The 5,821-nt window shown below is 43.5% G+C and overlaps 1 pseudogene across 1 annotated transcript; it reads right to left on the bottom strand.

Moving 5' to 3' along the window:
• Positions 1–2,955: 2,955 nt before the first annotated feature.
• Positions 2,956–4,504, bottom strand: LOC308587755 (large ribosomal subunit protein uL30 pseudogene; annotated as a pseudogene). Its single transcript has 2 exons — positions 4,372–4,504; positions 2,956–3,444 (listed from the first exon to the last, which is right to left on the bottom strand). The product of its transcript is annotated as a large ribosomal subunit protein uL30 pseudogene (transcript).
• Positions 4,505–5,821: the final 1,317 nt, after the last annotated feature.

Consider the following 5,821-nt stretch of genomic DNA (forward strand, 5'->3'; position numbering starts at 1 on the left):
AGAAACCCCCAATAATGGCTGTTTGCAGTTTACAGAATATATGCTTCTTTGTACACAATCATGGTGTTGAGTAAAAATAACGAGCTTTCACTAACAAGACTTCAGAGTACAGCTTGGATTTTCTACATCATCAGACAAATAGAGAGTGGAAAATTATGGTATGAAATGTTTCACCTAACCTCTTATAGCAAAGGCTGCTTGCCATGCTATGATAGAGCTGTGTGGGTAAAAGACATAGATTCAGCGGATCCTTTCCCAAAAACTCACATGAGCTATAGCATTCTAGAATCCAATTCCATATGCATTTCTTCTCCTTATGTGCCCTAACTTCTGAGTTCACTGTGGCCTTCCTGTGTCCTCTGCCTCCAACTCAAATCAGAGATCATTCTGGAGCAGTCTCTGACGAACTACAAGGAGCAGCAGATGAAAGAAGAAGCCATGCCAAGTCTTGTTACAAACGATTGCTGGGAAAGGATGGCAAAATGCCATTGAAGCAGTCCTATGGTTAACCAGGGGGACCTCTTTCTTGTGTGACAAATACTTGGCACTTTCCACCAGTAGATAGATAGATAGATGATAGATAGATGATAGATAGATAGATAGATAGATAGATAGATGATAGATAGATAGATAGATAGATAGATGATAGATAGATAGATATAGATAGATGATAGATAGATAGATAGATGATAGATAGATAGATGGATAGATAGATAGATAGATGATAGATAGATATAGATAGATGATAGATAGATAGATAGATGATAGATAGATGGATAGATAGATAGATAGATAGATAAAATGCATTTCAATAATTAAATAAAGAATAAAGTGCACAATGCTCCTAAGATCCTCCCATCCACTGAACCTATCTAGATGCATGTCACAACAGATTATGTATTTAATATGTCACATATTGCTGACTTCCATGCTTATATCCCAAGAAAGCAGCAATGGTAATGAACGCAGGAACATCTGGAGACATTTTGCTGGCACTGAAAGGTCAAAGCAATTCATTAAATATTGAGGCTCTGGTTGTGAATTCCTCAAATTTAAAATGCTCAGAAAGCAACTGTCAATCTCCTTAACAGAGAGGGGGCATGGAAAACAAAAGGGGAGGGAAGGAAGAGATTAGGGGAAATTCCAATGTATGTTTTCTAGAAAAGGAGACCCTTGAGAAGAGCCACAGTGTTACTGTGAGTAGCAGAGGGCTGGACATGAGCGGTGGAGACCTTGGTCCAGATCTTGCTCAGCTAGGGAGCCCACTGTGGGAGTCTTGATCAAGCAGACTACCTCACAGTCTAACCTAATTCACAGAGATCTGGGGAGTGTAAAAATCAGAGGAGATGTTTGTTTTGCCTCTCTGGCCTCACTGGAGCAATACCAAAGCATTTAGTGGTGGCGATAGATGTAATACTTGGGAAGAAAGGAGGTAAAGAATATGGGTATGTTTAGTATCCCAGAGAGTACTAAGAATTCTGATCTCAGTCTTTGTCCATCGTAGCGTTTATGCATTATGCCTGGACAGGATATATGGATATGAGTAGGAGGCATGGTCAATCATATCAAAAGCTGCAGAGAAAACAAGTAAGAGTAGCAGGATCACACTCTTGTTCCTCTCCCAGTACAGGTCATCCATCTGGATGATAAAGGCTTATTCGGTTCTGAAACCAGGCTTAAACCCAGATTGAAGTGGATCCAGATAATCAGTGCCATCCCAGAACACTTACAGTTGTCCCACCACCGTCTCCACCCCCCACTTCCTCCCCAAAGGGGGATTGGCAACTGCCCAAAAGTTATTAGCTACCCTTTGGACCCAGAATCTCTGTTGTGGTAGCACCGTGCAGTTTCTATAAATCATCCATGAACAAGCATGTGTCCTTGGCCATTATTGTGATGGACACACCATCAAAATGTCCACGTAATTACACATGCCACTTGTGCGCTATTTCAAAAAATGTTGCTTATTCTTAGATGTTCATAAAATATCAAGATATGCTTTGTATGCAAATCCACAGAGATTCCATTTCTAAGTCCCCTTCTATATCTCAAGGCCAGAGACTCTATAAAAGAATATCAGGAGGGAAACAGTTTGCCAGCTGCAGGCAGGAGGTTCCAACTGGTTGAAACTCTTATTATATGCTCTGATGGCTCTTAGAACAACAGGAGACTGTGTGTGAGTTGGTGAAACAGTAAGCGGGTGGGGGGAGGGGGGAGTCTCACAGGTGTTCTGCTTAGCTGTACCCAATGGAGTCTGATAGCCAATTTAGTTTTCCTGCTCCACTTGTCTGCTGCAGACGGTCACCCAGGAAGCTGTTGTTGATGATGTGCCCTGCCAATTACAAATCCATAGCTGTTGTCAGAGCCGACATTAGCCTTGGATGTGAGAGGCATGGCTCCCATAACACAGACAGAATGCATGTAAGGCCTTCGTCTGACAGCAGTGTAAGTGAATATACCAGTTACAGACCTTGGAGGAGATAACCAGCCTAGCCAGCTATTAGGAGCTCAGATGGATTGGAAATATATTTGTGACCCTTTCTGGCTTCAAAGGTTTGCTTCACTGTTCATTTATTCCAGTATAAAACGGAGCACATGCAAAAGTAGATGGTAGCTTCTTTAAGATTATATGGTGGTAGAAGCTTAGTGATCATAGAATCATAGAATCATAGAGTTGGAATAGACCACAAGGGCCATCGAGTCCAACCCCCTGCCAAGCAGGAAACACCATCAGAGCACTCCTGACATATGGTTGTCAAGCCTCTGCTTAAAGCGCTCCAAAGAAGGAGACTCCACCACACTCCTTGGCAGCAAATTCCACTGTCAAACAGCTCGTACTGTCAGGAAGTTCTTCCTTATGTTTAGGTGGAATCTTCTTTCTTGTAGTTTGGATCCATTGCTCCGTGTCCGCTTCTCTGGATGAGTGAATTACCCTTGGCTGGCTTTGTTTTTTGATTTTTTTTTCACAGAAGATTTTTTTTATTAACAATGCATAGAGATGTCATCTGCTAGGCCCCATTAATTCATCCTCCTTATGAGCCGGTTAATCTGGTCTTCCCTGTTTCCTGCATCACCACCTTCTACAAAGTGAATAGTTTTCTTCTTCATTCCATCCCGTGGAGAAGACAGCTTGAATGGCCAGAGAAAGTTGTTTGCTGCTTTGAAGTTTTTGCCAACAGTATAGATTTCATGGATCAGATCCTCCATGCAAATGATGCCATGTTTTCCCAGGCATCTTTTGATGAGAGAGTTATCTGTCAAAGCAATGCGCTGCTTGTTGATCTTCCCATAACCACACTTGTAGATCAACTCATGCACAGATTTCAAGTTGGGGTAACCCCATGCAATGTAAGGTTCAACAATCCTCAGCATGTTAATGGATGCTTTGTTGAGTTTCACAAATGTGCCATTGAAAATTTGACGCAGGCGAAGAAGCTGCAGTACCTTCAGGTTCAGCAGGTACATAGTCAAAATAAAAAAAATCCTTCCAGTAGCACCTTAAAGACCAACTAAGTTAGTTCTTGGTATGAGCTTTCGTGTGCATGCACACTTCTTCAGATACACTGAAACAGAAGTTGCCAGATCCTTCTATATAGTGAGAAGGTGGGGAGGGGTATTACTCAGAAGGGTGGTGGGAATGGGAGATTGGCAGATAGCTGAGATGAGCCTGTTGACGACTCTTAACGACTGCAATAGGTCTTACAGGAAAAGGCAAGGGGTGAGAAGGTGAAAAATGGCTTAGTCATGTATAATGAGATAAGAATCCAATGTCTTTGTTCAGACCAGGTCTCTCCATGGTTTTGAGTTTGGTAATGAGTTGCAATTCAGCAGCTTCTCTTTCCAGTCTATTTCTGAAATTCCTTTGTAGTAAAACAGCTACTTTGAGATCTTGTATAGAATGTCCTGGGAGATTGAAGTGTTCCCCTACTGGTTTCTCTGTTTTGTGATTCTTGATGTCAGATTTATGTCCGTTTATTCTTTGGCGTAAGGTTTGGCCTGTTTGTCCAATATAGAGAGCTGAAGGACACTGTTGGCATTTGATGGCATACACAATGTTAGACGATGAGCAATTAAATAGTCCCGAGATGGTATGTGTGATGTTGTTGGGGCCAGTAATGGTGTTGTCCGGGTGTATGTGGCAGCAAAGTTGGCATCTGGGTTTATTGCAGGCTCTGGTGCCAGTTTCCGTGTTAAGTCTGGTTGTAGTATTATTGTGGGTTAGGAGTTGTTTAAGATTGGGTGGTGGTCTGTAGGCAATGAAAGGTCTTCCTCCCAGAGGCCTTCCTCCAGAATTTCGTGCCGGTACGTCTGCCTGTACTCTTTGTGGTATAACTCAGCCCTTTTATAGATTAATTTTCGTTCAGCAATTCACAACTTCTTTTGGACCAACAGCTTTTTCAGATGTTTGGCCTTCATATCAGCAAAAGCCTTCCGTTTCTTCAAAAGGCTCTCGGGAACCGAAGGCAACTTCTTCTTTGCTTCTTCACCCGCCATGGTTGCCGCCAGAAAAAGTACCCTTGGCTGGCTTTGTAATTGGGCCTGTTTTGTATCCAGTGTAATGCTCAGTAAGCATCTCATCAGTGCTCACTTGCTCAATAGGACGTCCTGCTTCTCCCTCTCCCAAATCTGTTCTGGGGTTTTCCCCAACCCTCTGGAGCAGATTTGGGGAGGGTGAAGGCAGGAGGGAGGAAGTCCCATTGGGCAAGTGGGAATCCTTGCACTAATAAGAAGCTTATTTAGGGATGCATTCGCTACACGCCTCTGTCTTTCTGTGCTTTCTGGAAGAACTCAGAAGAAAAGGTTGGTTCCCACCCCTCACAACGAGTCCTTCCCTGCAAGCGTGGCAAAGTGGCAGCCAGGAGGCCTGGCATTTCAGGAGAAGAAAACGTATTATAAATTTCTGGATCGTTTCTGCCTTGTGTTTAATGCAATGGATGCTCCTGGATAGCTTCGGACACGCTGAAGAAGGAAGCCACAACAAGTGCAAAAGCTGCAAAGAAGAAACTGTGAATGAAAACACAACAGCTATGGGTGGAATCCTTTAGTCTTTTCTTCCCTATATGGGGAGGGGGGACATGAAGTGGTGACTCACCCTCCTGTAGCGGCAATTCCAGAGTCCCCCTCTTAAAGGGGTTATATATATGGGTATCACTGGCCATGCATTGAAAGGTCATCAGTGAACTACCCTGTGTGCGGGTATATGGACTGGGCTGCAGAGCACCCCCATATCCCATTTACCCTGATGAGCCCCAGTTTCCCCCGGCTGGGAGGGATACATGCCCAAGGCCTAAGCCAAGGTCTTCCTACATTTGGAAGTTTAATAAAGTTGTGGCCTAATTTTAATTCCATTTAACATTGTCAGAGTCCTTATTCCTTCCTTGTGATCCATGGGGGCTGGGGCTGTCGCCGCCTGGTCACGCAAATGTCTGGATCATTTCTGCCTCGTGTTTAATGCAATGGATGCTCCTGGGTAGCTTTGGACACGCTGAAGAAGGAAGCCACAACAAGTGCAAAAGCTGCAAAGAAGAAACCGTGAATGAACACAACAGCTATGCGCCAGGCTAGTGTGATCATTGTGTTTTAAAATTCAACCATTGCCACATCCCAGGTTGGAAAAAGAAGAAGACTTCTTATAGGGCAATAGAGAATATGCTGGAATGAATGGACTGATAATGGCAGTATCTGAAGCCCTCTGTAAAGAGGCAGGGAAACACACAAACCACACCTCCATTGTCCCCTAGTGCACCAGTTCCTTTGAGCATGAAGATTTGAAGAGGACATCCCACTGAAAAATCGGTTTCAAGTGGAACATGCATGCTAC

The sequence above is a fragment of the Podarcis bocagei genome (genome assembly GCF_964188305.1).
Source record: "Podarcis bocagei genome assembly, chromosome: 5".
In the NCBI taxonomy this organism is placed as follows: Eukaryota; Metazoa; Chordata; class Lepidosauria; order Squamata; family Lacertidae; genus Podarcis; species Podarcis bocagei.